The sequence below is a fragment of the Ahaetulla prasina genome, chromosome 2 (assembly GCF_028640845.1).
Source record: "Ahaetulla prasina isolate Xishuangbanna chromosome 2, ASM2864084v1, whole genome shotgun sequence".
Taxonomy (NCBI): domain Eukaryota; kingdom Metazoa; phylum Chordata; class Lepidosauria; order Squamata; family Colubridae; genus Ahaetulla; species Ahaetulla prasina.
This window is the reverse complement of record NC_080540.1, coordinates 235,391,606-235,402,565: the sequence shown is the minus strand read 5'-3', so window position 1 is coordinate 235,402,565 and position 10,960 is coordinate 235,391,606. Positions and strand designations below refer to the sequence as shown.

At 38.6% G+C, this 10,960-nt stretch overlaps 1 long non-coding RNA gene across 1 annotated transcript; it reads right to left on the bottom strand.

The window, feature by feature from the left end:
* Positions 1 to 511: 511 nt before the first annotated feature.
* On the bottom strand, positions 512 to 9,447 carry LOC131189795 (uncharacterized). The gene is made up of 3 exons (XR_009153129.1): positions 9,414 to 9,447; positions 3,958 to 4,100; positions 512 to 1,226 (listed from the first exon to the last, which is right to left on the bottom strand). It is a non-coding gene; the product is annotated as an uncharacterized LOC131189795 (long non-coding RNA).
* Positions 9,448 to 10,960: the final 1,513 nt, after the last annotated feature.

The window sequence follows — 10,960 nt, the reverse complement described above, 5'->3', positions numbered from 1 at the left end:
TTATAGTGTTGGTTTTACAGCTAATTTATGAAAGCATGTGAAAAATAGAACCAAGTGATTAGTGTAAGATCTATGAAACAATGTTCATAAAGTATAAAGAGAAAATATGAGAATTTAAAAGCATTACAGCACACCTGTCAATACCTCACTCAAATGACTATCAAGAAAAAAGGGAAGGAAAATAGAAAGGTAGGAAGGAAGAAGGAGGAAGGAAGAAAGGAAGACAGGCACACAGGGGAGAGAGAGAGAGAGAGAGAGAGAAAGAGAGAGAGAGAGAAACTAATTTGGACAGTCACAAAGGCTATGGCATCTGTGAACAGTATGAATCATTCTAATTATCCCCACATTAATGCATAATTTTGAAAGGTCAAAATGTCAAGACAGAGTCAAGCAATTGTAAGAGAGATTTTTAAAAATATCAAATACTTTTATTAAAAAATAAAAACTTAAAACAGATTTATTTTTTTTATTTAATGACATCTTCATCTGAAAAGTTTCTTTTTATGCCAGATGTGCTTATTACGATTAAAACCAGAAATAGGGCAAATTCCAGAAGAGTTCTATTTTCACCATTACTATTCATATCTTTCTTAGAATAGGGAGGGGGGGTTATTTGCTGGGAAGAAGTCTGGGCTCCTTGAAAAAGCTCTCAGCATGGTTTTGTTGTTGTTAGCCACGAAGTCATGTCCGACCCATCGCTACCCCATGGACAACGTTCCTCCAGGCCTTTCTGTCCTCTACCATCCTCTGGAGTCCATTTAAGCTCACACCGACTGCTTCAGTGACTCCATCCAGCCACCTCATTCTCTGTCATCCCATTCTTCTTTTGCCTTCAATTGTTCCCAACGTTAGGCTCTTCCCCAGTGAGTCCTTCCTTCTCATAAGGTGGTCAGCATGGTTTAGAATAGTACAATTAATATATAAATATTTCTATGACCAAAAGTCACCTTCAATTTGTATGGCAGTGATGGACGTAGGGACTTAGTACACTTGCTTCCCTATTCCATCACCTAAGATGAATGCATGATTAGGTTTAAAATTAAGAGTGGAATTAGATGCTGTTGCAGCAGATTTGAGGTCCATACATGGCCTCATGCTATGCAAGAGGCCAGTGGAAGAAAGTTAACAGGTTAACACCTTGCAAAATCTTCTTCATCTCTGAATCAGCACTATGAAGGTTTTCCAATGTCAGGAACACTATACTGTACATCCTTGACACTGATTTACTAGTAAGAGAAAGGGAGATATTGACATTATTAACATAGGATTATTATTTGAACTTTCCCAAAAAGAAGAGTATCTAGATTGGAGAGTTTATCTATATCCAATATCTATGTCTATTTATATAAAATCAACTTGAATGAATTACTGCAGGATAAAAGCCCCTTCATTAAGGTTGGGGTAATCTACCACATTGATCCAGTGAGGATTGTTAAATAGTTGTTTTTCAACTTCCCTGTCCGGGACTGAGAATCTGATTGACTGGCCCAAGTTGTCTAGCTGATTTCTGTGCCAAAAAGAGGGTTATTTATATAGGAAATAGTTCAATAAGTATACTATCTGTGGTGACATAAGATTGGAAAACTTGGATGTTAAACACACACAAAAAATATCAAAGCAGTTGGAAGCAGCTGAAGAAGCTTGCAATGGATTGATTTAGTCTAATGTTTCCCAAACCTCAGCAATTTGTGGGTTTTAAGAATTTCCCAGCCAGAGTGATCATTGCTCAGAATTCTAGAAGTAGAAGGCCATACATTTCAAAGATGCTGTTTGGGAACTATTTGGGCTGATAATGAGTGAATGAATGAATGAATGATCAGATTCTCTATCATTATACATGCTTACTGATGCAGTGTAGCACACCAAATAAGTAATAGAAAATATACACTGTGAAATTAAAAAAAAATATTTATCTTAGTTCTAATTAATAACAGTGAATAACAATATTTATAATAAGCTTTGAACAGGTATTTGTATTTCAAAATAAGTATTATTAATGATGATCAGCTCTGGGTTAACTGGGAATGTCTGATCACTTTTAAGTTGGGACAGTGATATCGGGTGTCTGAACAATGCTCTGGGTGGGAGAGTGAAAGAAGGTGGATAACAGAATAACAGAGCTGGAAGCAACCTTCGAGGTCTTCTGGACCAGAGGTGTCAAACTCAGTTTCATTGAGAGCTGCATCAGAGTTGTATTTGACCTCAGAGGGCCGGGATGGGCGTGGCCAGGGTGGGCATGGCCAACTCAACATCACTCGTGTCAGGGACGCCTGTGGAGGCCCAAGCTCTCTGCCAACAAAAGTGGGCTCCCAAGCTCTATTTTCACCTGCGACAGCCTCCTGCCTCTGCCAGCGAAAACAGAGCTTGGGAGAGCCGCCTGCAATCCTCACAACCTTTGTTTTCGCTGGCAGAGGCACCATGGGCCAGTCCTTTGCTGTTTCCAGGGTGCCCCCTCAGACCAGATCTAAGCACCCCACGGGCCGAATCTCAGGCCTTGAGTTTGACACCCCCATTCTAGACCAACACCATGCTCAAGCAGGAAACCCTATACTATTTCAGACAAATGGTCGTCCAATTTCTTCTTAAAAACCTCCAGTTTTGGAGCATCTTCAACTTGCTGCTATCACAGGTGATAACACTGCTATCACATTATGTCTAGTCCTTCTTTTCATTAAACTAGACATACCCAATTCCTGCAACCCATCTTTGTTGCTTTTCTCTGCACTCTTTCTAGAGCCTCAACTTCTTTTTTATATCATGGTGACCAAAATTTGGATCCCAGTTGTCAACTAAGTCAACCACCAACAGCTCAGCTTCAAAGACCATGAAGGCACTCAAGAATCCATTAAAACATAGAAAAATGGAGAAGCAGCAGCAAGGGTTAGAACTTGTATGGATATAAGTGGAGAACTCCCCACCTCAGGCTAACAGAAGGCAATTAACTGCTTGGTCTAGTTTCATTCTAATTAAACCATATTATGCCATGTATTAGAGAGAATTCAAGTGAGTCTAAGCCTAGCAGCCAAGTTTAAGTTGCATGAGATGAGAAGACTAGGATTTACTGCCAGATCCAGGTAATGGAAGCTGATATTGTAGCAAGATAGAAGAGTGCCACAGTTTTATGTTTTCAGTTGTTCGTGACAACATAAAATATTGGCACCTGTTGGCCTTCATTATGAGACATCATTATTTCTTGTTGACTGGCAGAAAGCGTCTTCCCTACTTTCTTCAGGATTTTTCTCATTGTTAATTAATTAAAATGCTAATTTCAATATCTAGTGGATTTTTAGAATGGCAAAATCCCAGGCATACTTAGGTAAATTAAAACTTTGGCAAGATGGAGATTATACAGCATTTGTTCAGAAAAAGAGAGATTTGTTCTTTTATCGCATACACAATAAAAGAAAAATTTTGTATTGTTTTTTTCCATCTAAAAGTGAAGTATGAACATATACACTTCTAAAACTCTACTTGTCATGGCTCTTAATGATGAAACAGTGTATCATAGAGCAGGGGTCTCCAACCTTGGCAACTTTAAGTCCCAGAATCCCCCAGCCAGTGTATTTTTGAACCAGTGTACCTCAAAATTTTGAACCAGTGTACCTCAAAATTTTGAACCAGTGTATCTCAAATGGGCTTGCAGAATGCATTTCAAATCTGGGACCCATGACCTGAAGGAATGAAATCTGGGGAAGTTGTGGCAAGCACTTAAAAACAATTGGCGCTAACAAGATCACCATTGGTCAGCTGCAGAAGGCCACCTTACTGGGATCTGCTCGCATAATTCGCCGATATATCACGCAGTCCTAAACGCTTGGGAAGTGTTTGACTAGTGATCTGTGATACGAAATCCAGCATAGTTATCTTGTTTGCTGTGTATACTGTAATAATAATAATAATAATAGTAATAATAACAATAACAATAACAATAATTTTATAGATGGATTCTAAAAATACCTTGGTGCCGATTACAACTGCATAACAAAAGATCAAATCCATTGAAGTTACAGCTTTTGATATCAACATTGTGACAATGTATGATGAAAAAATGACGGGAAAAGGAGGAGGAGGAGATGATGATGATGATGATGATTATGGACCTGTCAAGTCAGACAGAACAAATGATTGCTGAGGCATACCATTTTGTAAATTTCATAAAATTGTCTCTAGACTGTTTGCTTAGAAGCACAATTTCTGACTGACACTAGTCTGACCATCTTCTCATAAATGGGAAGATTGACACAAGACATGAGGTATGATCCAGGAACACCTCAAAAGAACATTTGTGAATGACTCAACCTCTCTGTCTAAACACAGGCAGAAGTGTTCTTGATAATGAATGCTGTAAACTCTCTTTTCCATGATCTTCAGGAATAGGCCATCAAATCACAACTAAGTAAATATCCTTTGGTGTGTATCTGACAAACTATTGTAAGCATATTTGGTAATAAGGAAGGAGCACTGATAAGGACGTGATAATGATGAAATGATGGTTTCATTTCAGTCCTAACATTGTAAAACAATCAACTAATTGCTTATTTTATCTGCAGATTTACTAAACCCAGCATAAGTCATGGATTGAGAGTCTACAATATTCTTTGGGTGTTTTTTTTTCCATTCAGGGTGAACTGAGCTAGGAACTTGCCTTCAAATATTTGTTTTAGCCAGTATTTCAGCCAGCTTTCTCCTTCAGATCTCTAGCAAAAGGTTAGCCACCGAGAGGGAGTCATGCTGGATTGTAGAAATTTCAACTATTCTACTTCAGCTGGATCCTTGTAGGTAAAAGGGAAAGTCATCACATCACCTTTGCATAAATTACAGGCTGGTGGATTCTCCAAGCATTATTTCCTCCCTCCCTTCTCCACTTCCAAATATCAGCCAATAATCCTCTCTATAAGATCAGCTGGCATTGAGACTGAGGTAAAAGATTAGTTCTGGCAGATAGCTAGATCAGCAGATTTAGCTATTTGACAAAACTTCCTTTGGTTTGACATAGGTATGGTGCATAGCTGCAGTGAAAGGGAGACTGATTGTCAGCTGATAATTCAGCTGCTTTGCAACATTTGTTTTAATGTTATTCTAAAAGAGCACTAGATCTGGAAACCCCTTCTGGACTTTGTGCCTGGGGTGGGAAAAAATGAAACTTTGATTTTGCGTTTTGCAGATTATGTATGTTTGTGGTTAAAGAAATGGTTAGCATATATTACTATGTAAAAGTAAAAACTTATGGTTGTGTTATTACTTTATTCTACTGTTCTAAAAAGAGCTGGCAGTCAAATGCTTTTCTTTCCTTCTATTACCCTACACTTTTTCTTCTTCCTTTTTTTGTCCCCTGTTTTCCCATTATTTTTCTTTGCATTTTATATCTCAAAAAAAAATTGTAACCAAGATAAAACAGCACTAGATCCATGGACAGCTTGAAAAGCAGTTGAGAGGTGGAAGGAAAATTACGTTGTGAAGAAGCCAAAGAGATGTCTTCCTCTCTCCTGCTTTGCTGTGTAGACCTATTTATTTTTTCCTGCTGAGATATGGCTGGTGTTAATCGATGAGTGCACATAGTAATCTTCTCAGGTTCTTCTACAATTAGTATATCCAGCTTAAATCCTGCTTAAGCCAAAAATTGCTTCCATTGCTTCTATCAAAGTTTTCTTTAAAGTTTCCTTTTCCATCTGACAACATAAATAACAGCCAGTATGAACTGCCCCCTCCCTGCTAATTTAATGAACCTAAGGTACAAAATATGGCAGTAGGTACTTCATAATAAAATCCAATTGTTTCCTATGGTTGAAATGGTTTTATTCTACTATACTGGAGTGTTCCAGATTAAGCTCGACACAAAATAGGTTCTCATTTTTTTGTATACTTTATTCTGTTGGACTGAAATAAAGGTACTTCAGCTGAAAAAGAATGCTTGCTTCAATTTCTTCCTTTTCCTTCATTAGAAAAAAAAATCATTTCCTAATTAACAGGGGCCAATTACAAGAAAAGAACTGCTTAGCTTTCTCATTATGTTTTTCAGGTATGAATTCTAACCCACTCATTTTTTTCAAAGTAGGCCACTGCCTAAATTCATAGACTGTTTAAAATGCAAATAAAAACGAGCTTGTATTTATTTTTCGAAGCACAAACAAAAAAATGTGTCTTTATAGTTTTATTTTTAAAATAGAGAAGCTACTTCGGTGATAATTAATTCTGAAAACCTGACCTAGAAGTGAACTTCACTGAATTCAATGTGACTTCTCTAAGAATAGATAGATATAAGATTGCACAAATACACTTATATAGCGCTTGTATTCCTAGCCTATTCAGAAACTACCTGTAACATTTTAAAATTAAAAGTACTGTGCAGTCAGTATATCTTTTAAATCCAACTAAGTATAATAAATGCAACACTTCATGAAGGATCTGAGTGCACACTCCAGTAACTATCACTGTAAATGGAGGAAATGTAGCATCTAAGGAAAGTCACGTGACTTTTCTTAAATATTGCATACCTATATTGGTAGTCTTCATTTAGTGTCTGCCTCATTTACTGTCCATTTACAGTTACAATGGTGATGAAAAAATACCTTTGTGACCAATCTTCGCATTTATCTTTGCAGGTTTATAAAGCAAAGGAAAGCTGAAGTAAGATCATGAGCATAACCAGGGTTTCACTTAATGACTTAACAACTGAGTTGATGGTCATAATTTTAGTCACTGAAAGGGGATTATCTAAAAAATAATGCATTTGTAGATCCCAATTGCTGCCATATTTGGTTTATTTAAACATTAAGCTGTCTCTTAATGTTTAGGGCTTTTCTATATAGGCACAGTGAACAATTTTTTAAGAATAAATCATTAGTTTTCTGCCAGAAATTCATCCATTAACCCCATGCCTGCAGTAGAATGCCAATCTTATTTTTGGAAATCAACCCATGTTTGCCCCTAGTTCTGCTAGGTAACATATTTTCCTTTGTTTCTTTTTTGCTGCTTAGTTTCTCTTTCATCAGATCACAATTTCTGTGGCTTTCCAAAGATGTTCTAGCAATTGTCAATTCACTTTCAGGTAATCTGCATTTTACCACCCATCCTGACAGGTGGTCTTTAAAGCCATTCGAATAAGTAACAGCTATAATGCTACATTTGAATTAGTAATGCAGAAGACCAGTGGTGGTTCACCAGAGCCATAAAAAAAGGAGTCTGGGAAATACAAACTATTGAAAGAAAATGCAATATATGCCATATATAGTTTCTGAGTATGTCAGAAATCATAATTATGGGATAAAATGCTTGTGCAGATTAGCTTGTTTTAGACAGCAGCCTGATTAGAGGGGACAGATGAAGGCAGAATTAATGCTTGAATAGGGCAGATTAGTTGAGCCAAATCTGATGGAGTAATATTTTAACTCAGTTTCAGTTAGCAAAATTACTTGGCAGGCCAGGGCTGTTGGCCTATCTCATGCAGTACAGTATTATTACTACAATTGTGTCATTTACCAGCACATTTTAAATTCAATTGACTCGTTCTGGATATAGCCTAGCTTAAAATCTTCATACTGACCCTGGCTCCAAAATGTTATTTCTAGCCAAACATTATTTCATGAAATAGGAGCACATGAATAGATATATGCAGGAATCCCGCAGATAGCCTGAATATTTTGTCATTTATGTGTATTTACTGTATGTCTGTGGAACACCCTATTATGACAGTTCTAATAGCAATAGCACTTAGACTTATATACTGCTCCATAGTGGTTTACAGCACTCTCTTGACTGGTTTACAAATGTTAGCATATTGCCCCCAACAATCTGGGCATTCATTTTATTGACCTCGGAGAGATGGAAGGCTGAGTCAACCTTGAGCTGGTGAGAATCGAACTGCTGGCCGAGGACAGAGTTAGTCATGCAATACTGCATTATATCCATGGCTCCCCACTGCACCACCACAGAAGGCTGATGATCTAAAATATGAATACAGGCAGGGGTGGGTTCTACTTATCTTTACTACCGGTTTGCATTGTGCCCGTGCATGTGCGCTGGCTCCGCTCGTGCACACGTGCGCTTTTCTGCACATGCGCCGATCACTTTTGATGACATTCAGGTCCGTGGGTGGAGCCTCCTTCCGGTTTTACTACCGGTTCTATAGAACCGGTCCAAGCTGGGGGTAACCCACCACTGAATACAGGTAGGTCTCAACTTATGACCACAATTGGGATTTCCTTTCCTTTACCAAGAATGTATCATTTCAGAATACTAAATTCTGAATTCAGAATACTCCAGAATTTCCGTAAGGTGGTTGTTAAGTGAGTCATAATCAATTTTACAAGCTTTTTACCTTGATTCATAAGTGAATTATTGCAGTTCTTAAGTGAACCGTTTGGTTACTAAGCAAATTTGGCTTCTCCCATTGAAATTGCTTATCGGAAGCTGGCTGTTGTTTTTTTTTCTTTTTAAAGTTTCCTGCTTTGTGGAGACCCTTAGTAAAGTCCTACACAAAAATAGATTCTACTGGCCTAACAGATCTTACACCCTTCTGAGTATACTTTGAATTACAGCCTGAGCCTAATTTTCAGAAGTGGTCTTTTGATCAAAAAGAACATGTAAGATTGCTAGTAAAAAAAAAAAAACAACACCACCTTTCCATTAGCTTTTGATCTTTGGTTTTGGGATTTATCAATAAAACCAATATCAGAACTTCTCATACTTATATTTCATATTGTTCCCATGCAGCTTAAAATGTAAACTAGACATAGAAGGTGAGCATCTAAAGAGTGTAATAATACAACATATACTTTTTCTATGCTCTATGACAGTGATGGCTAATCTTTTTGCCGTCGTGTGCCAAAAGTGGGAGGAGCACGGGGGGGGTTGCACGTGAGCATGACCACACCATAATTAAATGCCCCCCCTGTGCATACATGTGCGACCCCTTTGCACTCCCTCCTCTTTTGGCATGCGACAGCAAAAAGGTTACGGGTGTGCCTGGTAGGCCTATTTTTTGCCCTCAGGCCCCAGGTCCCAGAGGCTTTCTTGGAGCCTGGGGAGGGAAAAAATGGCCTTCCGCCCCCAGAGGCCAGAAACGGCCTGTTTCCTGACTTACAGTGGGCCCAAAAGGCCCAAAAATCAGCTGACCAGCACACGCATGTGTGCTGGAGCTGAATAAGGGCAACACTCACATGCCCACGTGCCACCTGTAGCACACATGCCATAGGTTCACCATCATGGCTCTATGACATTTCCATCCAGGTGAACAATGGCAATCTAGGAAGTACTGCCAGTGTAAGTCAACAGGCTATACCAGGTCAGATGGATGCCTTTCACTGGGAAGACAGTTTCTATGTTCTAAGATTATGGTGGTTTTTTAAATACATAAATAATGTTTTTTTAATGATCATTCCCATAACCTTAAGCCCTTTGATCTCTAGACCTACCTGGTGGTGGCTGAATTGGTTCATCTGAAACATGTTCGTGATTCATTTTCTAAATTTGCTTCATAAAAGATGTGTGCTGACATCTGCAATGAGAGGCAGTAAATGAAAATTTCAATCTTCTTTTGATCTGTATTATTCGGATTCTTGGGCCACACCCATGGTAATTATATGTTGAGTGCTCATCAGCAGCATATTAAAGTGTGACAACTTCTTCTCCATAAAGTAAACGTGCATGTAGATAGTTGAAAGCATTATTGTAAATTTTGTTTGTATATAAAAGGATTACATTAATCTACCCAGGGTAGACATCAAGATATGTGAAATGCAGATGGTAATTGCCTTCTTCATTATTAAAAGCAGAAGCAATAACCCTGGGCTGTAATATCTTAAGGTTCTACACCATGAAAAAAGACTCAGGAATGTGAGAAGAGAATGTGAGAAGAAATTAAGTTCTGTTCAGACTTGGACAACTGTGCACAGAGATGGCCTTATTTGGCTGATGGACTAAAAAGAGAAGGTTAGGGATGAGGGAGGGAATCTTTTGCCACATTTAACTTTCAAACATGATGAACAGGATGTATCAATTTAGGGTAATGAGTGGCAAAGGATTTCCTCACGCACCACGATCCTGTAATTCCTGAGGAACTGGCCAGAATTCTCTTTTCCATTAGTCCAGCCACCTGTTTATTAGACTGAAATTCCTTCTGGTCGGTTAGAGCCACCTGAAAATTGACATGTGGTTGGACGAACATGATCGTGAATTCATCCATGGAGAGGGGGTAATTCTACCTGTTCAAGAAGGCATCACTAAATGTAATGATTATGGACATATCCAATATTTCACCTTCTCTTTTTGGGTAAGCTTGTAAAGAAGGTTGTCTAGAAAGACCTGGAGAAAATGGATTGACCCACTTCAGTCAGGTTTCAGGCTGAGACACAGTATGGAGACAGGATTGATTATATTTGTTGATGACTCTGGTAGAGTCAGAAGGGTATGGTGTGGCTATCCCTAGTTCTTTTTGATCTCAGCAGATGTGATATAATTGATCATGGTATTTTTCTGGACCGTGGGAAGCATGGTTTATCTCCTTTCTCCATAGCCTGTTTCAATCAATGTTGACAGGTGACAAGGAGTTGAAGCCAAAGCTCCTGGTTTGCAGGATGCCACAAAACTTGATGGGCTTGCTTCTCCTGTTTAAAATCTACTGAAACTACTGGATGAGGTCATTCTTTGACATTGGGTCAGATATAATAATGACACTCAGCTGTATTTCTGGATCCCTAGTTGACAAGTAATAACGTTGAGGTGCATTCCATTGCCTGGAGGCTGTTCAGATCTGGATGGGAAGGAACAAATTTAACCCTGACAAGACTAAGTGACCCTTGGTTCATGCTTTTTTTGGTCTTGGTGATTTTCCATGATAGATTCTAGATGAGGTGGCACTTTCCTAGGCAGAACTGGTGAACAGTTTAGGGGTAGTACTGGGCTCAAAGCTCCTGTTAGAAAGGAGGTGGCAGCTGGGCCAGGATGGTCTTTACTCAGATTC